This window comes from Ursus maritimus, unplaced genomic scaffold (assembly GCF_017311325.1).
Source record: "Ursus maritimus isolate PB19 unplaced genomic scaffold, ASM1731132v1 scaffold_18, whole genome shotgun sequence".
NCBI classification, from domain to species: Eukaryota; Metazoa; Chordata; class Mammalia; order Carnivora; family Ursidae; genus Ursus; species Ursus maritimus.
The window spans coordinates 58,321,794-58,349,771 of NW_024424230.1; positions in this window are offsets into that span (position 1 = coordinate 58,321,794).

Consider the following 27,978-nt stretch of genomic DNA (forward strand, 5'->3'; position numbering starts at 1 on the left):
TTTCCCTCAGTAACCATTTCCTCTTCTTCCCATTTAGTATTATTTTTCACCTATACCTTCTTCAATATAGTAGAACTATTGAGTTTAGCAAAAGGGCTGACCCTTAAAGATGGTGGTGATAAGAGTCAAAACTCTGCTTCTTTTTTCATCTGCTCCCAATTGTTCCAGATAGAATTGGATAAATATGAGGATATAGAATTTCCTCATCTGCTAGGTAGGGAGGAGGCTGAAGATGTTAATCCTAACTTAGATGAGTAAGGAAAGTTGGCAATGCTCGTGTCCTTAAAAATTTAGGTAATTATACTCAAAAGCATTGCCATTTTGTTGTGTTTTATAGTAGAAATTGTAAGTGCAATCTGGGTCCTAATCTATAATATTGAGCCAAAATTATTTTTTTCCAGAAGAAGACATTTCTGTAAATTACAATATCCTTTCCTATTTTCTCCATATTTCCCAATGTATCTTACAGTTGATCTGATTGATGGTGATCCACCTTGATGTTACACATTCATGTAGAAATGCAAGCCTTCCATTGGGGCGCCTGGGTGGTGCAGTCATTAAGCGTCTGCCTTCGGCTCAGGGCGTGATCCCGGCCTTCCGGGATCGAGTCCTACATCGGGCTCCTCCGCTGGGAGCCTGCTTCTTCCTCTCCCACTCCCCCGCTGTGTTCCTTCTCTCGCTGGCTATCTCTCTGTCAAATAAATAAAATATTTTTTAAAAAATGCAAGCCTTCCCTTTAATCTTATATTCCCCCCCACCACCACCAATTTAGTAAGGTGTGTTAACTGTCCATTCCACTTTTCTAATAATCCAGTGCTCTATGAATGGTATTGTCTGTGATAACGCTATTGTAAATGGTATTTTTCGCCCATTGTTGCTCTGCATCCTCAGTAAAATGTGCCCCTTGATGAAGATATATAAACAGAGGATCAAAATTGAAATGACATTTTTTGTTCTAATCATCTGTTAATATTAGAAGCAATTGCTTCCATAACCAAACCCAAATCCAAAATAAATGTCTGTCACATTCAAAACCATTTGTATCCTACTTGGGCCATGACCAATGCATATCAAGTAAGTTTTGATTGAAAACTGAACACTATAGATAATACATTATACATTGTACAAACCCGGGAATCTGTCCTATTTCTCTGAGGCTTATTTTGCTTTTGTTGATGTTGTTCTAATAGGCAGTTAATTGGCCTGGAACCAAACTGTGAAATCTCTCATGTGTATGATGGACAGCAGCTGCTGTCTTGCATCCGCTAGATTTGGGTATCCAGCTGCTGCTAAAAAATCTCGGCCCCTGGAGGGATCTCCCCTACACCTGTGTAGATTAGTAATCAGCCAAAGATTTATGCAGAGTTTATAGTCACATTTGGAGGCTTATCTTCTCAGTACTTCCCTTGATTCCAGGTCTTCTTTCCTAAATTTCCAGTTACTTTGCCAGCCCTAAGTTCTGTGCTATGACACTTGAAGCCAGTAAGATTGTCAGTATCTGAGGCAAGAACTATATATGTTGGGAAATGCACTCAGTCAAAGGTATGAAAACTCAAATAATCATCTCCTATGCTATCTCCAGATAGTACCACCTCCTATCTTACCAGGAGCAGTTCTGACTTGCCAATGTGGACCCTTCTTGTGAATGCTGTCTGCTTTTCCTTGGAGCTGTCTGGAATCTGTGGTGTGCACACATAGTTCCATGTTTATCCAGGGGTTTGAAGAGAGGTTTATGCTCAGATTTTATTTTATTCAGATTTTATTTTAGCCTTTCTGTCATTCTCTTGCTTTCACATTTTCCCTTAAAATTTCCAGCTGCTCTGCTAAACTATCATTTGCCCCTTCAAGTCGCTGATGTCAATGTGTGATTAGGGAAGGGAATTGTGGAGTGTCCAAGGCAGGAAAGCCATTAGCTCATAGTTTTGATCCCATGCTATAATAGTCATTCATGAATAAACTTGTCTCAAGTTTCTACCTGCTTTTGGTCATTTTCCATTTATTGCCCAGGTTTTGTAATCGTTGTCCACAGGAGGAATTATTTAGCCTTTTTACTTAACCATTTAGTTTGCACATTTCATTTTAAATATTTCTTAAATTTCATTCTGATTGCTTTGATTCATGAGTTAAAGTGTTTTCTAAATTTTCAAGACTATAGGGGAATTAATTATATTTTGTTATCAATTTCTATCTTAAGGGCACTGTGGTCAGATAAAATGATACTAAATTTGTGGTCTCTTTTCATATTTGCTTTGTGCTCTCCTACATGGTCTATTTTTATAAATATTCCTTGAGTACTACAAAAGACTGTTGCTTAAATCTTAAGTGCATGCCTGTATTCAATCACGCTGGTTTTTCAAGTGGTTTCCATTCTTATTCATTTATTTCGTGCTTAAACTATTTCTGAGAGAATTGTGTGAGAAAGTGAAAAACACTAAAGTCTCACTTAGTATCTACCCTTAAATTTTAATATACATATATTTGATTAACATTCTGTAAAGTTATTACATATCTTTACCTTCCTCCCAAACAGTACAAGATTTTCATTTGATTTATATCTAATGACCTCCTTCCTATCTGGTTTTTATTCCCTCGTATATTGTCATTTTTATGTTTGTTTTTGTTGTTTCTTGCTTGTTTGATTCCATATCATGCAGTTATTTTTGCTCCATGTGTCTATCGAAGTGAGTATCTGATAGCAGGAATTTGAACTCAGAAAATTCAGGAGCAATAATATATTTTCTCAAGCACCTTTTGAAAACCATGATTATACTTACAATTCAAACCACACTTGACCCTTGAACAACACAGGTTTGAATTGCATAGGTCCACTTATGTGAGGATATTTTCTAAATTTAAATTCTATTTAATTAACATACAGTGAATTATTAGTTTCAGAAGTATAATTTAATGATTCATTACTTGCATATAACACCCAGTGCTCATTACATCAAGTGCCCTCCTTAAAACCTATCACCCAGCTACCCCATCCCCTCACACACCTCCCCTCCAGCAACCTCAGTTTGTTTCCTATAGTTAAGAGTCTCTTATGATCTGTCTCCCTCTCTGTTTTCATCTTATTTTTCCTTACCTTCCCCTATATTCTTCTGTTTTGTTTCTTAAATTCCACATATGAGTAAAATCATATATTTGTCTTTCTCTGACTTATTTCACTTAACATAATGCCCTCTAGTTTCATCCACATGGTTGCAAGTGGCAAAAATTCACTCTTCTTGATGGCTGAGTAATATTCCATTGTATATACATACATCTTCTTTAACCATTCATCTGTCGATAGACATCTGAGCTCTTCCCATATTTTGACTATTGCAGACATTGCTGCTATAAACATTGGGGTGCATGTGCCCCTTCAAATCACTATGTTTGTATCCCTTGGATAAATACTGAATAGTGCAATTGCTGGGTCATAGGGTAGCTCTATTTTTAACTTTTTGAGTACCTCCATACCGTCTTCCAGAAAGCCTGCACCAATGTGCATTCCCACCAACTGTGTAAGAGTGTTCTCCTTTTTCCACAACCTTGCCAACATCTATTATTTCCTGAGTTGTTAATTTAGCCATTCTTACTATTGTGAGGTGGTATCTCATCGTGGTTTTGATTTGTATTTCCCTGATGCCAAGTGATGTTGAGCACTTTTTTATCTGTCTGATGGCCATTTGGATGTTGTCTTTGTAGGAATGTCTGTTCATGTCTTCTGCCCATTTCTTGATTGGATTATTTGTTCTTTGGGTGTTGAGTTTGATAAGTTCATTATAGATTTTGGATACTAGCCCTTTATCTGATAAGACATTTGCAAATATTTTCTCCCATTTTGTCAGTTGTCTTTTAGTTTTGCTGACTGTTTCCTTTGCTGGGCAGAAGCTTTTTACCTTGATGAGATCCTAATAGTTCATTTTCTCTTTTCTTGCCTTGCCTTTGAATACACGTCTAGCAAGTAGTTGCTGCTGCTGAAGGCAGCAGAAGCTGCCTGTGCTCTCCTCTAGGATTTTGATGGATTCCTGTCACACATTTAAGTCTTTCATCCATTTTGAGTTTATTTTTGTGTATGGTGTAAGAAAGTGGTCTGGTTTCATTCTGCGTGTGGCTATCCAATTTTTCCAACACCATTTGTTGAAGAAACTGTCTTTTTTCCATTGGACATTCTTTCCTGCTTTGTCGAAGATGAGTTAACCATGGAGTTGAGGGTCCATTTCTGGGTTCTCTACTCTGTTCCATTGATCAGTGTGTCTGTTTATGTGCCAGTATCATACTGTCTTAATGATTACAGCTTTGTAATACAGCTTGAAATCCAGAAGTGTGATGCTTCTGTCTGTTTTTCTTTTTCAACATTCCCTTGGTGATTCCGGGTCTTTCTGGTTCCATACAAATTTTAGGATTGTTTGCTCCAGGTCTATGAAAAATGTTGATGGTAATTTGATAGGGATTGTGTTGAATGTGTAGATTGCTCTGGGTGGCATAGACATTTTAACTATATTTCTTCTTCCAATCTATGAACATGGAATTTTTTTCCATTTCTTTGGGTCTTCCTCAGTTTCTCTCATAAGTGTTCTATAGTTTTCAGAGTACAGATCCTTTAACTTCTTTGGATAGGGTTACTCCAAGGTATCTGGTGGTTTCTGGTGTAATTGTAAATGGGATCGATTCTTTGAATATTCTTTCTTCTGGCTCTTTAGTGTATAGAAATGTGACTGACTTCTGTGCATTGATTTTGTATCCTAGGACTTAGCTGAATTCCTATATCAGTTCTAAGAATTTTTTGGTGGAATCTTTTGGTTTTTCTACATAGAGAATCATGTCACCTGCAAAGAGTGAGAATTTTATTCTTTGCTGAACTGGATGCCTTTTATTTCTTTTTTTTTTTAAGATTTTATTTATTTATTCATGAGAGAAAAAGAGAGAGAGGCAGAGGAAGTAGGCTCCCCAAGGAACAGGGACCCTGATGTGGGACTTAATCCCAGGACCCTGGGATCATGACCTGAGCTGAAGGCAGATGCTTAACCATCTGAGCCACCAAGGAACCCTGGCTGCCTTTTACTTCTTTTTGTTCTCTGATTGCTGAGGCTAGGACTTCCAGTACTACATTGAACAGCAGTGGTGAGAGTGGATATCCTTGTCATGTTCCTGACCTCAGGGGAAGAACTCTCATTTTTTCCCACTTGAGGATGATATTCACTGTGGGTTTTCCAGAAATGGCTTTTATGATATTGAGGTTTGCTCCTTCTATCCCTACACTGCAGATTTTTTATCAAGAAAGGATGCTGTGTTATGTCCAATGCTTTTCCTGCATCTATTGAGAGGATCATATGATTTTTTAAAAATTTTATTACATTATGTTAGTCATCATATAGTACATCATTAGCTTTTGATGTACTGTTCCATGATTCATTGTTTGCATATAGCACCCAGTACTTTATGCAATATGTGCCCTCCTTAATAAACATCACAGGGCTAACCCATCCCTTCATCCCTCTCCCCTCTAAAACCCTCAGTTTTTTTCCCAGAGTCCATAGTCTCTGATGGTTCATCTCACCCTCTCTCCCCCCCCTTCATTTTTCTCTTCCTTCTCCTAATGTCCTCCATGCTATTCCTTGTGTTCCACATATAAGTGAAATCATATGATAATTGTCTTTCTCTGCTTGACTTATTTCACTTAGCATAATCCCCTCCAGTTCCATTCATGTCAATATAAACGACGGGTATTCACCCTTTCTGATGGCTGAGTAATACTCCATTGTATATATGGACCACGTCTTCTTTATCCATTCATCTGTTGAAGGGCATCTCAACTCCTTCCACAGTTTGGCTATTGTGGACATTGCTGATATGAACACTGGGGAGCATGTGCCCTTCTTTTCACTACATCTGTATCTTTGGGGTAAGTAACCAGTAGTGCAATTGCTAGAACATAGGGTAGCTCTATTTTTAACTTTTTGAGGAACCTCCACACTGTTTTCCAAAGTGGCTGTACCAGCTTGCATTCCCACCAACAGTGTAAGAGTGTTCCCCTTTTCCACATCCTCTCCAATGTTTGTTGTTTTTTGCCTGGTCAATTTTTGCCATTCTAACTGGTATAAGGTGGTATCTCAATGTGGTTTTGATTTGAATTTCCCTGATGGCTAGTGATCTGGAACATTTTTTCATGTGTCTGTTAGCAATTTGTATGCCTTTGGAGAAGTGCTTGTTCATGTCTTCTGCCCATTTTTTGACTTGATTATTTGGTTTTTGGGTGTTGAGTTTGAGAAGTTCTTTATAGATCTTGGATACTAACCCTTTATCTGTAGTATCATTTGCAAATATCTTCTCCCATTCCGTGGGTTGCCTCTTTGTTTTGTTTCCTTTGCTGTGCAGAAGCTTTTTATCTTGATGAGGTCCCAAAAGTTCATTTTCGCTTTTGTTTCCCTTGCCTTTGGAGTCATGTCTTGAAAGAAGTTGCTGTGGCCAATGTTGAAGAAGTTACTGCCTGTGTTCTCCTTTAGGATTTTGATGGACTCTTGTCTCACATTGAGGTCTTTCATCCATTTAGAGTTTATCTTTGTGTATGTTGTAAGAAAATGGTCAAGTTTCATTCTTCTGTATGTAGTTGTCCAACTTTCCCAGCACAATTTACTGAAGAGACTGTCTTTTTTCCATTGGATATTTTTTCCTGCTTTGTCCAAAATTAGTTGACCATAGAGTTGAGGGTCCATATCTGGGCTCTCTGTTCTGTTCCATTGATCTGTGTGTCTGTTTTTGTGCCAGTATCATGCTGTCTTGGTGATCACAGCTTTGTAGTACAGCTTGAAATCACGCAACATGATGCCCCCAGCTTTGTTTTTCTTTTTCAACATTTCCTTGGTGATTCAGGGTCTTTTTTGGTTCCATACAAATTTTAGAATTGTTTGTTCCAGCGCATTGAAAAATGACATAGGTATTTTTGATCAGGATGGCATTGAAAGTATAGTTTGCTCTGGGCAGCATAGATATTTTAACTATGTTTATTCTTCTGATCCATGAGCATGGAATGTTTTTCCATTTCTTTGTGTCTTCGTCAATGTCTTTCATCAGTGTTCTGTAGTTTCTAGAGTATAGATCCTTTACCTCTTTGGTTAGGTTTATTCTAAGGTATCTTATGGTTTTGGTGCTATTGTAAATGGCACCAAATCCTTCATATTTCTTTCTACAGTTACATTGTTAGTGCATAGGAAAGCAACTGATTTCTGTGCATTGATTTTGTATCCTGCACATTACTGAATTGCTATATGAGTTCTAGTGGAGTGGAGTCTTTTGGGTTTTCCACATAAAGTATCATTTCATCTGTGAAGAGAGAGTTTGACTTTTTTTTTTGCCAATTTGAATACCTTTTATTTCCTTTTGTTGTCTGATTGCTGATGCCAGGACTTCTAGTAATATGTTGAACAACATTGGTGAAGGTGGGTATCCTTGTCGTGTTCCTGATCTTAAGGAACTCAACTTTTCCCCATTGAGAATGATATTCACTGTGGGCTTTTCATAGATGGTTTTTATGAGATTGAGGAATGTTCCCTCTATCCCTACACTCTGAAGAGTTTTAATCAGGAAAGGATGCTGTATTTTATCAAATGCTTTTTCTGAATCAGTTGAGAGGATCATGTGGTTCTTGTCTCTTCTAATTAATGTGTTCTATCACACTGCTTGATTTGCTAATATTGAACCACCCTTGCATCCCAGGAATAAACCCTATCTGGTTGTGATGGATACTCCTTTTAATGTACTGTTGGATCCTATTAGCTAGGATCTTATAGAGAATTTTGGCATCCATATTGATCAGGGATATTGGCCTGTAATTCTACCTTTTGATGGGATCTTCACCTGGTTTTGGGATCAAGGTAATGCTGGCCTCATAGAATGAGTTTGGAAGTCTTCCTTCTGTTTCTATTTTTTGAAACTGCTTCAGGAGAATAGGTATTATTTCTTCTTTTATTTTTGGTAGAATTCCCCAGGGAATCTGTCAGGCCCTGGACTCTTGTTTTTTTGGGAGGTTTTTCATCACTGCTTCAATTTTGTTATTGGTTATTGGTCTATTCAGCCTGTCAATTTCTTCCTGTTTCAGTCTTGGTAGTTTATAGGTTTCCAGGAAGGCATCCATTTGTTCCAGGTTGCTTAATTTATTGGCAAATAGTTGCTGGTAATAATTTCTAATAATTATTTCTATTTCCTTGGTGTTAGTCATGATCTCTCCCCTTTCATTCATACTTTTATTTATTTGTGTCCTTTCTCTTTTCTTTTGGGTAAGTCTGGCCAGTGTTTTATCGATCTTATTAATTCTTTCAAAGAACCAGCTTTTAGTTTCGTTGATCTGCTGTACTGTGTTTCTGGATTCTAATTCATTGATCTCTGCTCTAATCTTAATTATTTCTCATCTCCTGTTTGGCTTAGTCTTTATGTGTTGTTCTTTCTCCAGTTCTTTAAAGTGTATAGTTAGTTTGTATATTTGGGATTTTTCTATTTTTTTGAGTGAGGCTTTATGGCTATATGTTTCCCTCTTAGGTTTTGGACTGCTATGTTTTCATTCTTATTGGTTTTCATGAAATGTTTAAGTTCTTCTTTGATTTCCTGGTTGACCCAAACATTCTTAAGTAGGATGGTCTTTAGCTTCCAAGTGTTTGACTTTCTTCCAAATTTTTTCTTATGATTGAGTTCCAGTTTCAAAGCATTGTGATCTGAGAATATGCAGGGAATAATCTCAGTCTTTTGGTATCAGTTGAGACCTGATTTGTGACCCAAATGTGGCCTATTCTGGAGAAAATTCCATGTGTGTTCGAGAAGAATGAGTATTCTGTTGTTTTAGGGTGGGATGTTGTGTATATATCTATGAAGTCCATCTGGTCCAATGTGTCATTCATAGTTCTTGTCTCTTTGCTGATTTTCTGCTTCGACGATCTATTTCTGAGAGTGGTGTATTGAGGACTCCTACTATTAACACATTATTATCAATATGTTTCTTTATTTGGTTAACAGTTGGCTCATGTAGTTGGCTGCTCCCAATTTGGGGGCATGGATATTTACAATGGTTAGATCCTCTTGTTGGATAGACCCTTTAAGAATGATATAGTGTTCTTCTGTATCTCTTACTACAGCTTTAGCTTAAAATCTAATTTGTCTGATATGAGAATTGCTACCCCAGTTTTATTTTGAAGAAAGAAATGTCCGTTGGCATGAAAAATGGTTCGCCATCCCTTCACTTTCAGTCTGGATGTATCTTTAGGTTCAAAATGAGTCTCTTGTAGACAGCATATGGATGAGTCATGTCTTTTTATCCAATCTGCAACCTGCAACCCTGTGCCATTCGTTGGAGCATTTAGACCATTCACATTGAGAGTGATTATTGAAAGATATGATTTCATTTTCATCATGTTGCCTGTGAAGTCCTTGTTTCTATAGATTGTCTCTGTAAATTTTTGTTCTATATCATTCTTGGGGTCTTTCTTCTTTTATAGATCTCCCCTTAATATTTCTTTCAGGGCCTGCTTGGTGGTCACATATTCTTTCCATTTTTGCCAGCCTTGAAAGCTCCTTATCTCTCCATCCGTTCTGAATGACAGACTTGCTGGATACAGTATCCTGGGCTGCATGTTCTTCTCATTTAGTACCCTGAATATTCTTGCCAGCCCTTTCTGGCTTGCCGGGTCTCTATGGACAGGTTTGACATTATTCTGATATTTCTCCTTCTGTATGTAAGAAATCTCTTCCCCCTCCGCACTTTCAAGATTGTTTTCTTGGATCTAAGATTTGTAAATTGTACTATTATATGTTGTGGCATTGGTCTGTGCTCATTGATCTTGGGAGGGGTCTTCTGCCTCTTGGACACGAATGCTTGTTTCCTCCCTCAGATTAGGGAAGTTCTCAGCTATAATTTGCTCAAATATGTCTTCTAGACCTCTCTCTCTACACCCCCTCAGGGATCCCAATAATTCTGATATTGGAATGTTTCATTGAGTCATTAATCTCACTCAGTTTGATCCCTTGGGGTTTAATCTATTTTTCCCATGCTGCCTCAGTTTCCTTCTTTTCTATCATCTTATCTTCTAGCTCACTAATTCATTCTTCTGCCTTGTTTACCCTGGCAGTCAGAGTATCCAGTTTAGGCTGCATTTCATTCATAATATTTTTAAGTTTGGCCTAATTAGATCTCATTTCTGCCCTTAGAGATTCTATATTGTCACTAATATTTTTCTCCAACCTAGATATCAACTTCATAATTGTTACTCTGAAGTCTATTTCTGACATCTTGGTTATATCCATATCCATTAGGTCTGTGGCAGAGGCCACAGTCTCTGATTCTTTTCTTTGTTGGGGGTCCCTCCTCTTAGTCACTCTGTTGAGAGGTGGTTGAGGGAATGTACAGAGTCCAAAGTATTAACCACAACCCAAGCAAGATGCACCTGTTTTATAGGGACCTTGTGGTTGTCATCCTCTTGTTCTTCCAGCCTGTCTTCTGGGGGAGGGCTCTGCTGAGCTGTTACTCAGGCAACCCTGATTGGGCAGAGTTGCCCTGCCCCCTGTTGGGGGGATGGGCTCAATGAAAACCGGTTTTTGGGTGCTTTTGTTCTCTGGTGGCTTTCCCTGGTGGCTTTCCATGTCAGAGCAGAAGTGACCAAATCCAAACCTCTGTCTCAGAACAGTGAAATCGCAGTCTGCTCTTCATTGAGCTCTCCAGGCCACACTGTCTCTGTTTCTGTCTGTGCTGCTAAAAACTGCAGTCTCTTGGGTTGTGCACCCCACAGAAGCACTCCCATGTGTTGCCCCCAGGGCCAAGCATGTCTCTGCCCTTTGTGCTTCTAAAACTACCAGCTTCCCCGGTTGGCACATGCACCCCTGTAGCTCCAGGTTTCAGTCTGGGGGGCTGTCCTAATGTCCTTTCCCCACCACGACTGCTACCAGTCTGTGAGTCTGTGCCTAGTCCCCAGCACAGGATGCTTTTGCTTTCCCAGTGCAAGCTCATGGAGGCTCCTTCCCCCTTCTGTTTATCTTCCGATATCTGACCACAGAATCTCAGCTCCCTGCTTCATACCTCAAGACCAACCGCCACAGATATTCTGTTTGTAGAGATCGAGATTTATCTTCTTACATCTCAGGCTGATTTTGTGGGTGTTCAGAATGCTTTGGTAGATATCCTGCTTAATTCAGGGGACTGGTTGAAATAGGGTCCCCTACTTCTCCACCATCTTTTTTTGAGTGGGATCATATGATTCCTGTCCTTTCTTTTATTAATGTGTTGTATCACATTGATTGATTTTTGGATGTTGAACCACCCCAGCATTCCAGGAATAAATCCCACTTGATCATGGTGAATAATCCTTTTAATGTACTGTTGGATCCTATTAGCTAATATCTTGTTGACAATTTTTGCATCAGGGATATTGGTCTGTAATTCTCCTTTTTGGTAGGGTCCTTGTCTGGTTTTGGAATCATAGTAATGCTGGCCTCATAGATTGAGTTTGGAGGTTTTCCTTCCATTTCTATTTTTTGAAACAACTTCAGAAGAATAAGTATTAATTCTTCTTTAAATGTTTGGTATAATTCTGCTGAGTGGCCCTCTGGCCTTGTTGAGAGATTTTTGATTACTGCTTCAATTTCTTTACTGGTTATTGATCTGTTCAGGTTTTCTATTTCCTCCTGTTTCAGTTTTGGTAGTTTATGTTTCTAGGAATTTCTCCATTTCTTCTGGATTGCCTAATTTGTTGGCATATAATTGTTCATAATATTCTTTTATAATTGTTTGTATTTCTGTGGTGTTAGTTGTGATCTCTCCTCTTTCATTTGTGAGTTCATTTATTTGTGTTCTTTCTCTTTTCTTTTTGGTAAGTCTTATTAGGGCTAATTTTTTTTAAGATTTTATTTATTTGTCAGAGAGGGATTGAAAGAGAGAGAACACAAGCAGGGGGGGCAGCAGGCAGAGGGAGAAGCAGGCTCCGTGCCAAGCAAGGAGCCCAATATGGAACTTGATCCCAGGACCCTGGGAACATGACTTGAGCTGAAAGCAGACACTTAACTGACTAAGCCACCCAGGCATCCCACTAGGTGTAATTTTTTCAGTAAATACAGTGAAATACTATATTTTCTCTTCCTTATGATTTCCTTAATAACATTTTCTTTTTTCTAGCCTACTTTATTGTAAGAATATAGTATATAACATATATAACATACAAAATGAGTGTTAATTGACTTTATGTTATCAGGGAGGCTTCCATTCAACAGTAGGTTAAGAGTAGTGATATTTGGGGGGAGTCAAAAGTTATGTGGATTTTCAACTGTGTAAGGAGTCAGGACCCTTAACCCCCTTCAAGGGGCTACTGTATTTGAATAAAGAATAAAAATTACATTTTTTAAGAAAAAATATTTCAACTCTAAGTAAGTTATTTAAAGTGAACATTTATTTACCATAAATGTTATATATTTTATAAGTAATAAAGAAAATTAAAGGTCCTTCTCCCAAGAAGTAACTTCTGCTACTAGTTTCTTGTATGTCCATATAGGAATTTTCTTTGAATAGCCAATATGCAGTCAACACACGTTTAGATTTATTCATGTAAGTATCACCTTCTTAAACGCCATTCATTATTTCATCTGACTCCCTCCTCCTTGGTTGAGTTTTCTCCCCCTGGAATATATACTTCAACAGTCTTCTCAGTGAGGGTCTATGGATGGTCAACTGTTCCCATTCCTTGTCTGAAAATGTCTTTATTTCATCCTTAGTCTTAAAATATCATTTAGATATATAGAATTATAGCTCACAGTTGTGTTCTCTGAAAACTTCTATTGCAATTTCTATTGTTGAAAAAGTCTGCTCTCAGACTGTTATTCTCTTTTGGGAATCCATCTTTTCTCCTGGGCTACTTTAAAGTTCTTTTCTTTGTCTCTGATGTTCTTCTATTTCATTCTGATATTCCTGGGAGTGGATTATTTTTAAATCATGCTTAAGTCTCATGCTTCTTGAACTGAAGAATTAATGTCTTTGATTGTGGAGAAGTGCCAAACATTTAAAAAAATATATCCTCTCCTCCTTTCCCTCTATGCAAAACAATTTCTATGTGATGTATTCTGGACCTTTTAAATCTATTTTCCTGGTCCCTTTACTACTATTTTTAATCTCTTGAACTCCTGTGCTGTATTCTGGTAAATTTTCTCACCTCTGTCTTCCTGTTTTCCTTTCAAATGTATATGTCAACTGAGTTCTAATTTCAAATAATATATTTTTTCATTTATAGATGTTCTAGCTATTTCTATCGAGTACATTTATTATTTTTTCATGGACTTTTGTTTTTCCTCATGTCCTTTTCTTTCTGGGTTTTGTTTTTGACATTTTTAATGTATATACTCAATGGACACTATACAGACGCTCTAAATATGAATCATTTATTATCAGCTAACACTTGTTCATGGTAGATTATTTTCTCAATTTTTCTATAATTTGGACTTGTTATCACTCTCAGGGGGACTTTATTTGCAAGACTTTTCCTCGGCTGGTTGGAGATCTATGTCTTCCAAAATGTTTTAATTTAGTTTCTTTCATGACCCTCAGATATACCATCAATCTGGGCTAGCTTTTATTTGTCTATGTTTCCAATGAGATAACACTTATATATAGTGAGGTGAACACAAGTTAAGTGCATAATTCAATGAGTTTTGAATAATGTGTAAACTGGTGTGACTGTTAAACAAATCAAGATACAGACCATTTCTATCTTCCTAGAAGTCCCCCTCACTCCCACTTCCAATGAATTCCTTCCTCTCCTAGGCAATGACTATATTTATTTCTATTGCTATAGAACTTCATAAAATTACCATACAGCATTCATTATTTTGTGTCTTGCTTATTTTATTCAACATAATTGCTTCTAAGATTTATCCATGTTGTTTCATGTAACAGAATTTATACTTTTATTCTTTCACTAGAATTTTATCTCATTGGGTATTGAATTTTATCTAATTATTTTTGTGCCTTCTATTGATTTGATCATCTATTTGTATCTCCTTCATTCTGTTAACATGGTGAATTACATTGGTTTTTCATGTTAAACTAATTGTGTATTTCTAGGACTAACCCCACTTTATCTTACCATATTATCCATTCTTAAATATTGTTGGGTATGTTGCCAACATTTTTTAAGAATTTCTGCATCTACATTCACAGTAGATATTGCTCTTTAATTTACTTGTTATATTCTTTCCTGGTTTTAATATTAATAATAATATGCTAGCCTTGTAAAAATGATGAGGAGTATTCCTTCTTCATGAAAAAATTCTGAAAGAATTTGTGTGAAATTGGTATTATTCCTACCTTAAATACTCATGGAATTCACCCATGAAACCATCCAGGTCTGGAGCTCTCATTATAGAGTGTTACAAATATATATTATCCACATTCGGCTAGGTATAGAACTATTCATATTGTTATTATGTCAGTTTTGCTGTGTTGTTCTGCAAGGAATCTTCCATTTCATGTAGGGTAAAGAATTTATTAGAATAAACTATTCACAATATCCCCTTTCATATTTTTGTCTCTAAGATTTGTATAATATTTCCTCTTTTATTCCAGATTGGAAATTTGTATTTTCCAATTTTTTTTCTTAATCACTCCGGCTCAAGGTTCATCAAATTTTCTCAAAGAACCAAGGTTTGGCTGAATAAACACATCCTATTGTTTGCTTATTTTCTATTTCATTGATTTCTATTCTTATCTTTATTATTTCATTCTGTTTATTTACTTTAACTTTGATTTGTTCATATTTTCCAAACTTCTTATGGAAGAAAATTAGATCATTGATTTTAGCCTTTTTCTTCTTAAAATAATCATTCAAAGCAATAAATTTCTTCTAAATAACCATTTTTTTCTGTACCCTACAAAGTTTTTTTTGTTATATCTCATTTTTATTCACTGTAAAATATGTCATAATTTTTCTCTATACTTTCATCTTTAACCCACGAATTATTTAGAAGTATGCTATTTAGTTGCCAAATATTGGGAGCTTTTAATAGAGTTCTTAATACATTAGTATCTAATTTAATTGTATTGCCATCATAGGACATATTTTATAACATTTTAGTCTTCTGAAAGTTATTGACATTCATTTTACACCATAGCACTTGTTCTATATTGTAGAATGTTATTTTACCCTAGAAATGTGTATTATACAGTTGTTGGGTCTAGCGTTTTATGAATACCAAGTAGGTCAAAGTGGTTGATGATGTTACTGATATATTGTGTAACTGTTCTTTCAACTGCTGAGAAATGGTTGTTAAAATTTCTCATCATTGTTTTGTATATTTCTCCTTTTAGTTCTCTACATTTTTGCCACATGCATTTTTTAAGCTTTCCTATTAGGCACACATGCATCTAACTTTTTATTCTTCTTTATGTATTTTTCTTTGTATCATTATACATTGATACTCTTTATCTTGGTAATAATCCTCAGTTTGAAATATACTTTATATTATATTAACATATCTACACAAGTTTTCTTATGTTTACAGGTTGCAAGATATATGTTTTTCGATTCTTTTATTTTCTCTGTGTGTCTCTAGAATTAAAGGGAATTTCTCAGAAACAACATATAGTTGGGCCTTGCTTTTTTATCCAATCTCATAATCCATGCCTTATAACCCAGCAATCTATAATGTTAATATTAATATGACTGGATTTAGGACTACCATCTTGCTTTTTTAAGTTTTTCATCTATTTCTTCAGTTACTTCTACTATGAATTCTTTTGGTATAATTAAATATTTTTATTACTTCTTTTTATTTCCTTTAATGATTTACATGTCTTTTTACCATTTTAGTGGTACTTAAAAAATTACAATGTGTGTCCCTTATGACAATCTACTTAGAATTAATAGTCTACCAATGCATATATAATATAAAAAATCTTGCAGGAGCATATTTTTATTTAATTATCCTGATCTTTCTACCATTTTTGTCACTTATTTAATATTCACACTTGTTATAAACCCCAAAATATTGTATATTTTTCAGTAAGTTAATTTTCTATTAGAGAAATCAAGAGAAGAAAAAGTAACAATTATGTTATACATATCTACATATCTATCATGTAGTTATTGTTCATTCTTTCTTGTATATCCAGGTTTCCATCCAGTATCACTTTCTTTCAATGATTTCTCTGTGCTCCCCGGACTTGTAAGATAATCTTGTTTCACCAAATTTTGGAAATTTGGAGATATTATTTTTTCAAAAAAATTTTTTCCACCATTCTGTCTCTCTTCATCTTCTTGGAATTCACTTACACGTATGTTAGGATATTTGCTATCATCTGATATTGTCTCACACATCACTGGGGCTCTGTTTTTCTCATTTTTAAAAAAATCTTCAAAGTAGATAATTTCTGTTGATTACTCTTCATACTGACTGACTTTTCCTTTTTTCCATCTCTGATTTGCTGTTAAGCTTAGTCCATTAAGTTTTGAATTTTAAATACTGTACTTTCTCTGTCATTCTATTTCCATTGGCTTTCTGCATAGTTCCCACTTCTTCACTGAAATACCACATCTATTCACCCATTGTGACCATTTTTCCTTTAAGTTCATATTACCACTGTTGTCTTAGTCACTGTCTGTTATTTCTAACATAAGCTCCTAGTGACTACATTTTCTCTTAACTGTTATGTTTTTGCTAATTATCCCCATATGTAATAATTTTATGTTGTATAGTGGACATTGCAGATGATATGACAGAGATTCTTTGGTTCTGTTATTCTATTCTAAATAGTGTTTACTTCTATTCTAGCATGCAGTTACTAATTCATCATTTTGTACATGTTGTGGTTACATTTTGCAATTAAAGTGCAAAATTTTCAGATTTCCTTTTAACCTTAGAGCTTATCCTATCGTTGGGACATATTTTTCCAACATTATAGCCCCTCTGGGATTTCAGTGGAAAAGGCCAAATGCTTCTAACTTGATGAGATTAAATTTCAATCTTTCCTCCCCTGCGATGGGAAGAAGTTAACGTTTTGCTTAGATTTTTCAGTCTTTATATTGTTGCTCCTTTAATTCTCTCCCTGCACATTTCATGGGTAAGCCAAGTATAAGGGAATGGTGTATATGAGACTTGTGGGGTCCTTCTTCTGTGGTTCCTTCCTCTTCAAGATTTCCTTTCTCAATTTCTAATGTCTCTAGCAGCACTGAGCTCCATATTTGATACTGCAATAAGACAATGCTGTTTTTCTGCTTGAATTCTAGCTACTTTCACAGTGTGTGGACTGGGAATTGTTTTCAAGAGAAAAGCTGTGTTAAGTGTAATTCTCACCCAGTGCATTTTTTTTCTTTTAAGGGTCAAACTCCCTGCAGTTTCATGCTGTTTTTGTTTATTCTTAGTGGTTTCTAATAGTTGTGTTTTTAAAAATATTTCATGCAAAGTTTGCAATTGTTATGTGTAAGAATTAGCCTGATAAAAAGTACCCCTCTACTTCTGGATCTGGAACCAGACAAGCTATGTTTAAATATGAATTGTGTAGAAGAACCAGACAAATGTCAGTGTAAGTAGGACTCAATTTAGTATTGCTGTCTTTGAAAATGCCGGAAGAGGTCACAAGCAGAGGCATGTGGGTGACCTCTAGAAGGTGAAAAATGCAAGGAAATGGTTTCTCCCCAAATCTCCAGAAGGAATTGGCCCTCCCTGTTGAAACCTTGATTTTAGCTTAGCAAACTCTCTATTTGGCTTCTGACCTCCAGAACTGTAAGATAAACAATTTGTGTTGTTTTAAGTCACCAAGTTTATGGTAATTTGTATGACAGAAATGGGAAACTAATACAGGTACCTAATTCACTGAGTCAATGCAGGGATTCTTGAGATAGTGACTATGAACAGCAGAGCAAAGCCCACAAAGTGTCACAATTATCACCATTGTTGTTATTTTATTACTCAGAAAGTCGTCAGCTTCAGATGTAGCCCCAGGCAGTACAGCTCCTGGAGGAAGCTCAGGCCTGCATTCAGCTCCCTGAGAAGTGCTCTGAAGGGGAAAATGCAGAGACAGAGAAGCAATGGCAAGCTTCCTCTTGTATGCTACATCTACAAGTCATTCTCCCTTTGCAAAGCCTTTTACTACCACTATTTCATTTACTCAGGAAGTAGTGTGCAGACAAATTCTGCAGCCCTGCCCTCAATTTGGAAATAGGGGTTCACTGCAGGCTTCCAGGAAAATGGACGTTGTCTCAGAAAAGATTTTGTTCACTCGTGGGTCCAACAACATTCCCATCATATCAGGGAGACACACATTTAAGCTTTTCCTTAGAAGTCTCCAGGAAAAGGAAATTTATAAGCTCCCTTTGGGGAGAGACTACATTCTCAAAACTCTTAAAATCAAGTTATCAAGGGACTGTGGGGCTGCCACTTCACAAGGAATGTGAAGGTCCATCTAGTCCAGGGGTCACCAAACATTTTCTATAAAGAGGCTGAGTCAATACTTCTGGTATTACAAGCCATAGTCTATCACAACTATTCAACTTTACCATGATAGTGTACACACTTCATGGTCAGGCTCTGCCATGAAAACTCAAAAATAATAGGAAATGCATCCACATTTAATGCCAGTCACCCAATTTTCTGCACCTCTATGGCCAGCTGGTCAAGACTTCTGCCTCAGATCCACTACCTTTACCTGAGCTATTCCCTAGGAGTTAGCCATCAAATGAATGTGCACCCCAAGACAGGAGGGCATGATCAACTTTGAAAAAGCACAGGGCTCTCCTCTTCCCTGACTTCTTATTGTCAAACATCATCAACCTGGTTGTGGATTCCACTAATGTTGCTTGACATGCTAAGCCATCATTTAGTGAAGATGCATTTTTTTCAGCCTGCTTTTACTTTATTCCACCTTCGGAGGGCCTGGTCTGGTAAGGCTCAGTTTGGCCCCAGCTGTAGGCAGGAAATGAGCATCCAGGGGCAACACAGCACAATCAAATCCTTTTTAGTGAGCATACAATCTGTCCAACATGGCATCTGAAAAGATGGGCTTTGCTTAGAGGGGCCCATTATGCAAATTTCTGTGCCCTCAGAAGAAAAATAATATGGAAATTATGTTTGGCACCTAATGCCTTATTGAGAGAAAAAGATAGGTCTATTTCATAAGGATCTTAAAACAGATGTCAATCAAACAAATCAACAGCCAAAAGCTCCAGATACCTGGGTTTAATGAATAATTTTGAGACACTCCACTGATAAACCCCCATAGAAGAAATAATTAAAAGTTGGGAATTTTAACAGAGAATGTTCACTTGGCCTGGAGATTGAGCCAAACTAAATGGGAAGAATCAGACGACACATGAAGTACCTCCCACCTCTTCATGCTCAGAATGAAAACAAGGTTTCTGGCTTACTCTGTCTAGAAGGGAACTCTGAGACTGAGCTCAGGGAAGGCAGGGCTTTTTATTTTATCTATTACTTGATAGGAACTGGGTTCTCAACAAATGAATGCATTTGGAGGAGGGGTTGTTTAGTTTTTTAAATTTTTTAATTTGAGGATATTTGACACACAATGTCACATTAGTTCAGCCATAAAAAAGGATGAGATCTTGCCATTTGTGACAACATGGATGGACCTAGAGGGTGTTATGAATGCATTTCTGAATTATTTTATATTTCATGGCAATTTGAATGTTATTGTTGACTTGCTCAAATAAATCTTAATGAAATGAAAAATTAATCACTTAGTTTATGGTTTATCAGATCAAGGAAGCAATACATTCAAATCAAAAACCACATAAGGGTAGGCCTGTGGTTACAAACTGTCAGATATAATTCTGTTTTTGGGCCCAGAACTCAGACTAAAATAAACAATTCATTTGTCAGTTCACTATGCCAAAGTGCAATTTTTTATTCATGATGTCATTGATGGTATTGTGTTCTAAAAGTCCAAGGTTCATATAAGGAGCTCAGATCCAGCAATTAAGTTTACTTTATACGATATAACCAAACTCTTGTCACTGTGTGGTCATTAAAACCCAATCCTTTTGGTTCTTAATACCAGTAACTCCTGCTAAGGCAGCCAGAAGGACAGCTGATTATGTTTATCTTCCAGTTTCTTCTTGGTTTACTTCCAGGTCACACTGTTTACTTAATACATCATTTTGATATCTAATAGAACCTTCAAACATTATATACCTAAACTAAGGCTCCTGATTTCTTTTTCCATCAACTCTTTTTCCCCCAGACTTCTACATCCTAGTAAATAGCATCATTATTCATCCAGTGTCTCAAGTCCTTTCAATTCTATATCCAGAATAGATCTTAAATGTATCCATCTGTATCTCTTCACCATTTCCCTAATATCAGCCTCTCTTGTCTCTCACTTGGGTAACTGCAATGCCTACAACAAGGCTTCTTATTCTACTCTTCTCCAACACACCTCCACAAGCAGCCCAACTAAGCTTTTTTCAGTCAGAGATATTTTATCAACAGAGATCATGTTATGTCACTTCTCTGCTCAAAACAGTATAATGTTTTTTTTTTAATCTCTATGCCCAATGTGGGGCTTGAACTCATTACCCCAAGATCAAGAGTTGCATGCTGTACCAAGTGAGCCAGTATAACAGTTTTATATGATTAAATGATTATATTTATATGATTAAATGATTTTAGTGCAACACTCGAACTCTCACCCTGGGCCACAAGTTCCACCATGATCAGAATCACACACACCTGTCCAACCTCCCAGTGGTTTTCACATACTTCTTCATTTATTCTTCCATCCTTCTGGAATGTTCCTTTACATATTATCTATGTCTTAGCTCAAATGTCAACATTCCAAAGAGATGTTCCCTGAAAAGTTTATTTAACTCTTGTTGCATCCTCATGGTTAAACTCTATAACAACATCCTACCTATTCCCTCATATCAGCCACTGTTATCTGAAAGGATCATTTTAAGAATTTGTAAACTTCTTGTTTATTCATCTACTAGAATGTAAAATCTATGAGGGCCAAGATCTTCTAGCAGTGCATATGTTCATAACAACCTAGAAGTTGTTCAACAAATGTGCCTTGATATAAGCCAGGAAAGAAAGAAGGAAAATACAAAAGCTGAGAGAAAATCTTCCAGTCAAGGCAAAGTGATCCAACTGAATAAAGAAATCAAATATGACTGGAGGGGTATCGAGGGAGGTACAATCTTCTGTTGATTTATCTTGTGTTGATTTAAGGAACAGTCTGTTGTAATGCAAATTGAGTGTAGGCCTCTATAGAAGAAAGATATAGCTTCTGTGTGTCTACAAGAAATATCTTCACTCCACCAGCATCAGAAGAATGTGCCCTATAGAGCCCCTTTAGGGGATGGAGACAGGAAATTTCGGGAGAGGAATCTTTCCCTGGAAGGGCAACAATAACAGTAACAACTAAAGGCAGTTAAAATAATTAAATATCTCATTCTTAGTAGAGAAAAGGGGTATTTAACATAAGCTACAAAAAGGAAAACCAGTGGGCAATAAACTGGTTGCTGCCAACAATGCTTGCATTAAACTAAATTACTGGAAAAGAGTTCAACAAAATTGGGAGAGAGCAGGAAGAAAAGTAAGAACGTAAGTACATTCTGAATGGGGAATAAGATTGCCAATGATGAACTATGGCCACTTGCCTTTTCCATAGGATGGTTCTATTGAGAACTCAGTAAATTACAATCCTTCTGTGTGTCCACCTTACCTTTCTCTAACTCATATTGCTTTGCCACCTTCCTGTATTCCTGTGTGTGCATGCATGTGTGCACAGGCATGCGCACACACACACACAGACTCACACAATGAAACCACATCATATTTACCATTTAATACCATTTAATCTGTTCCTCTCACTCCTTCCTTCCTTTCCCAATGTGCCTGGCTTACATGTCTTCATTCTTCTCACCTCAGTTATTGCAATAGCTTCTGAGCTGGTCTCTCTCACTCTAGGTTAGCCCCCACTATGTTTCAGAGTCTACTCTGCTACCAGAATAATCTTCCTAAAACATAAGACTGGTTGTCACTTGTCTGCTTGAAATCCTTTATGTGGCTTTTTTCAGCTTATAGAAAATGTTTTAACTTCTTAACCCAGCACACATGACCATTCTTGACCTGATAAACCAATTTCATTTCCCTTAATTTCTCCTCATACACTCCCTACTATGACCAAAAATATTTGAAAGTCCCTCAATGAGTCAAGGTTTTATTATTATTAACATATATCTTAAATTCTGCATATTAGTGAGATCATGATAATTGTCTTTCTCTGATTAACTTATTCTGCTTAGCATAATACCCTCTAGTTCCATCCACATCATTGCAAATGGCAAGATTTTATTCTTTGATGGCTGCATAATATTCCTTTGTATATATCTATATATACCACATCTTCTTTATCCATTCATCTGTCAATGGACATCTGGGCTCTTTCCATAGTTTGGCTATTGTGGACATTGCTGCTATAAACATCGAGGTGCAGGTGCCCCTTTGGATCACTACATTTGTATCTTAGGGGTAAATACTCAGTAGTGCAATTGCTGGGTCATAGGATCGCTCTATTTCTAACTTTTTGAGAACCTCCATACTGTCTTCCAGAGTGGCTGCACCAGCTTGCATTCTCACCAACAGTGTAGGAGGGTTCCCCTTTCTCTGCATCCTCACCAACATCTGTTGTTTTCTGATGTTAATTTTAGCCATTCTGACTGGTGTGAGGTGGTATCTCATTTGGTTTTGATTTGTATTTCCCTGATGCCGAGTAATGTTGAGCAGTTTTTCATGTGTCTGTTGGCCATTTGAATGTCTTCTTTGCAGGAATGTCTGTTCAGTCTTCTGCCTATTTCTTGATTGGATTATTTGTTCCTTGGGTGTTGAGTTTGAGAAGTTCATTATAGATTTTGGATACTAGCCCTTTATCTGATATGTCATTTGCAAATATCGTCTCCAATTCTGTTGGTTGTCTTTTGGTTCTGTTGAATGTTCCCTTTGCTCTGCAGAAGCTTTTTAACTTTATGAGATCCCAATAGTTCATTTTTACCTTTGCTTCCCTTGTCTTTGGCGATGTGTCTAGGAAGAAGTTGCTGCAGCCAAGGTCAAAGAAGCTGCTGCCTGTGTTCTCCTCAAGGATTTTGATGGATTCCTGACTCACATTTAGGTCTTTCATCCATTTTGAGTCTATTTTTGTGTATGGTATAAAGAAATGGTCCAGTTTCATTCTTCTGCATGTGGCTGTCCAATTTTCCCAACACCATTTGTTGAAGAGACTGTCTTTTTCCATTGAATATCCGTTCCTGCAAAGGGGCAGGATATAAAATCAGTGCACAGAAATCAGTTGCATTTCTATACACCAATAGTGAGACAGAAGAAAGAGAAATTAAGGAGTTGATCCCATTTACAATTGCACCCAAAACCATAAGATACCTAATAATAAATCTAACCAAAGAGGCAAAGGACCTGTACTTAAAAAACTATAGAATACTCATGAAAGAAAGTGAGAAAGACATAAAGAAATGGAAAAACGTTCCATGCTCATGTATTGGAAGAACAAATATTGTTAAAATGTCTATGCTACCTGGAGCAATCTACACATTCAATGCAATCCCTATCAAAATACCATCAACTTTCTTCACAGAAATGGAACAAATAATTCTAAAATGTGTATGGAACTGGAAAAGACCCCAAATAGCCAGAGGAAAGTTGAAAAAGAAAACCAAAGCTGGTGGGATCACAATTCTGTACTACAAGCTCTATTACAAAGCTGTAATCATCAAGACAGTATGGTACTGGCACAAAAATAGACACATAGATCAATGGAATGGAGTAGAGAATTCAGAAATGGACCCTCAATTCTATGGTCAACTCATCTTCAACAAAGCACAATGAGTCAAGCTTTTATACTAATGTAGAAAATATATATAATATAAATATACATATTCTTTATATAAATATACAATATATATGTTTTCTATAAAAATCTATATGTATTTATAAATTTATATATAGATAGATATAAAGATATGTATTTTCTACATTAGTCACTGTCCCTGGGCTGTCATTTCCCATCTCCTTCTTTAGATAACTTAGACTTCATTCATCCTCCAAAACTAAGCTCAAGCACCATTTCCTCCAGAATTTCCTCAGTATGATTGATATAGTGATATGTATTTCCCATTATGTTCTTTGTACATCATGATCATTGATTAATTGTCTATGTCTTCCATAAGGTTATCCTTGGTGGCAAACATAACATTTTATTTTACCTCTTAGCTTCAGTTTCTGGAGCTAAATAAATAGTTGCTAAATAAATGTTTGTTACAGGCATAAGTGAATGATTGAATGACAAGTGAATGCAACCCATAACAAAACTCCCATTAGTCTATCTGGTCACTAGGTTCTCCATGACACCAGGGATGCTGGTTATGGCCACATTAACAAATGATTAGAATTCTTAAATCATTCCCATTGGATGATTTGAAGTTAGGCATGAAGACATTGTGGAGAAAAGGGAACAGACCCCAGATGAGAAAAACTGGATCTGGATCCTGATTCCTCAAACATTCACCATATGTGAATCATCTTATCATGATTCTGCATACCAATATTTTATCATCCATAATGCAGTGATGCTGCCAATGGCTGCTTCCCCAGTTGGTCATGTTATTTAAAAATACATCATTTTTTAACTAATTAATCACTCTATAGGTTCTATATAGCAAGTATTTTGGTTAAAGTTAGCTTTTTCACTACTCAAGAGCAACACTAGAACTGGCACAGAGAATAACAAAATACAGTTCCACCTCTCCACTGCATTGTTCTTGTCTATTTAGTTCTATGATCAGGACTCTTATAAGCAAGTCACTTCCTTGTATCCACAACTTGGAAAAGATGTGATCTTGTGTGTTGGAGAATAGGGTGGCCTCTGGCAAAGCACTGACCATGCAGCAGTGGCAGAAACATCATCTAACATGGTGGCTGGGAACATAGGACCCCAGCCCACAAGATTAGGAAACCTGTGGAACAACACGTTCTGGTTTTAAAGAATGAAGAGATGCAGTGTTTGGGAGTGTGCATAAGGCTGATGCTATAGTTAGAAGCAGTAAAAATGTTTCATAGATTGTTAACTTCCAACAGTTGGACATTTCTAGCTTGAAAGATTACTAGGAAAGATAACCTTGCCATGAATTTCTTCTTTATAATGTTCAACTCAAGAAGAGGTCAGCAAACTTTTTCTTTACAAGGCCAGACAAATAAATATTTTAGGCTTTGCAGGGAAAGCACTCTCTGTTGCAGTGACTTAACTCTAGCACTTATGCAAAATGAGCTGTAGACAATATGTAAATAGATGGGCATGCCTGTGTACCAGTAAAACTTTATTTAGGGACACAGAAGTTTAGATTTCATATCATTTTCATGTGTCATGAAACACTATTCTTCTTTTGATTTTTTTTTAAACCAATTTAAAATGTAAAAACCATTCTTAGCTCACAGGCTATATGAAACAGGTGACAGCAGATTTCGGCCCTGGGCCATAGTTCTCCAGCTCCTGAGCTAGAGCTGGGTGCAGACTATGGGTTATGGTGCAGACTGCTCTAGTTAAGTTTTCTGCATGTCTTTGGGGCTATGAGGTAGGCTGGAGCTGGCTTGTTCTTCTCCTGAAGCTCTGGAATTCTAGCATGTCCCAGGAAGGTGTTGATGTTGGCAGTCTGGGGTCTGAGTGCATCCCAGACCATGTCAGAATGAGGCCTCGGTCTTTGATTCAGTTGCCACCAAGGCCACCCCAAGCAAATTTGCCCCAGCTGTTCACTTAAACCCCACCCCAAAGACTGTGAGTCAGTTAGAGGATGAAAGTGCTGCCTTCAGTCTACCAGCCACTGACATGATTCTAACTGGGAAGGGGTAAAGAGGACTTACCTGGGCAGTGCTCCCAATGAGGCCATGATTGGGTGGTAGCAGGTGGGGGGAGTATGGGAGGGTGGGGAGGGCCCTCTTCCAGCCTGCCTTCTAGGACCAGGAGGTGCTGGAGCCTAGGAAATGTTGGAGGAAGCATATTAGAGTACAAAGAACATGGACCTGGGAAATGTGCAGAACCAGGTTTGAAAGTACTCTCACTGTGAACTCAGGGTAAATCATGTCAACCCTGAACCTTCGTTTCTCCATGTCACAGGTGAGAGTGATGATTCCATCCCAGGATCCTACAATGTCAGTTGTGGTGGAAGTCCAGCTAATGACAGTCACTCAATCCTGCCATGCATACATCTATTAGGTGCCTCGCCCTGAACCAAACACTGGTCTTGTTCTCAAGACGGCCCTGAGAACAGATACCAGGAAGTCTAACTGCTATCCAAAGTCAGGGAAGGCTCCAGAAGGCCTTGCTGTTAAAGCTGAAGTCTTGAAAACTGAGAATGAGGGGCAACAAAGAGGTAATGTAGCCATGGCCTTAGCAAATGTTCTCAGCACAGAGCACTTGGGAGCCTGGACCTAGTTCATGCATCTTACACAGGAAGAGTGGACTGGTTACAATGGTAAAGCTAAGGCCAACTGGGCATGGACTCCTGGGAGATTACCCCACCTTTTTACCAACACAGAACAAACAAGTTGAAGGGGAAATACCTCTTTGCTCTCCTATTGCAGAGAGAGGGTTAACATTTAAGTATGACAAGGATCCATTTCCTTTAGGCTTCTAAAAAGTTTGCAATTCAGGAATATTGATCTCTGTAAAGTAGAATGTTGGCCTTTAGTAAGCAATAAAAGAAAAGCATAAACAATCTCTTCTCTGCCAAAGAATTTTGTTTTATTATCTAAGCACCCTGTGCCTTTGAGAAGACTAATCCTCGTCAGTCATCAGTGCCTCCAGCAAGGTTAGTGAAATACTTGAGAAATAAGAAGCAATTGAAAGTGCTTTGCTAATGAGGTATTGGATAATTTTTATTTTCATTAAATGATTTCTAATATTAATGATACTAATTTTCTTGACTACAGTACCCAAATAAGAAACCTTTAGAATACAGTGTCTTTAAAAATAGTTAATACTACCCTATAAACAATTCACATCATTTACTCTTCTCTTTACCACTCTGCTGGCCCACCTCCACCCTCAAGAAGTGTGTGTGTGTGTGCACTATTTAGTCACTCATTCACCGTTTCTTTTTGTAAACAATCAAATTCCATCCCAGTAGCTTTCTAACACTTCCGAACACATTCATACTAAATCTTCAAACACCAGTTCATCCTGGTTCTCCATAACCTAATTGTTTATGCTTTTCTTTCTGATCCTAAGTGATGATGAAATCATTTGAATGTTCCTTTCACAGGATATAGAAACATTTTTTATAAAGAATGCTAATAATAAATAAAACCTTTTTTAAAAATGAGGGGAACACCCGGGTGGCTCAGCCAGTTAAGCCTTCTGTCTTTGACTCAGGTCATGATCCCAGGGTCCTGGGATTGAGTCCTTGCTCAGCGGGGAGCCTGCTTCTCCCTCTTCCTGCAGCCTCCCCTGCTTGTGCTCTCTCTCTCTCCCTGACAAGTAAATAAATAAAATCTTTAAAAAGAATGCAATAACATGAGACCTTTCAATAAAATAAGTATAAAGCTACTGGAGCCTTCTAATGTGATCTCAGATTCCTTGCCCTGATATTCTACTACTACAAGCCCAGTTCTCATCTCTCAACTCTTGAAAATCATAGGTTGAGGGGAGTTTCAAAAATAGGATGGCTATTTATCTTTTATAAATGCCAAAAGATTTATAAGCCCACTTTTATTAAAATCCTATCTTTTCCCTTCACAAAAGGAAAGTAAGCTGAATCAACCAAACGACTTTGTCTAGGATTCTGAACCCATGTTCTGGGATGAATGTATATTCTTAAGGTTATCAGCAGTGTGACTGAAACAGCATTGAGCAGAGAAATGAGTGATATTTTTCCTAGTACAAGTCCTGTCTCTGCAGTGTTGTGTCAACTTGGGCTAGTTACTGATGTCTTTAGGTCTCATTTTTTTTTAACA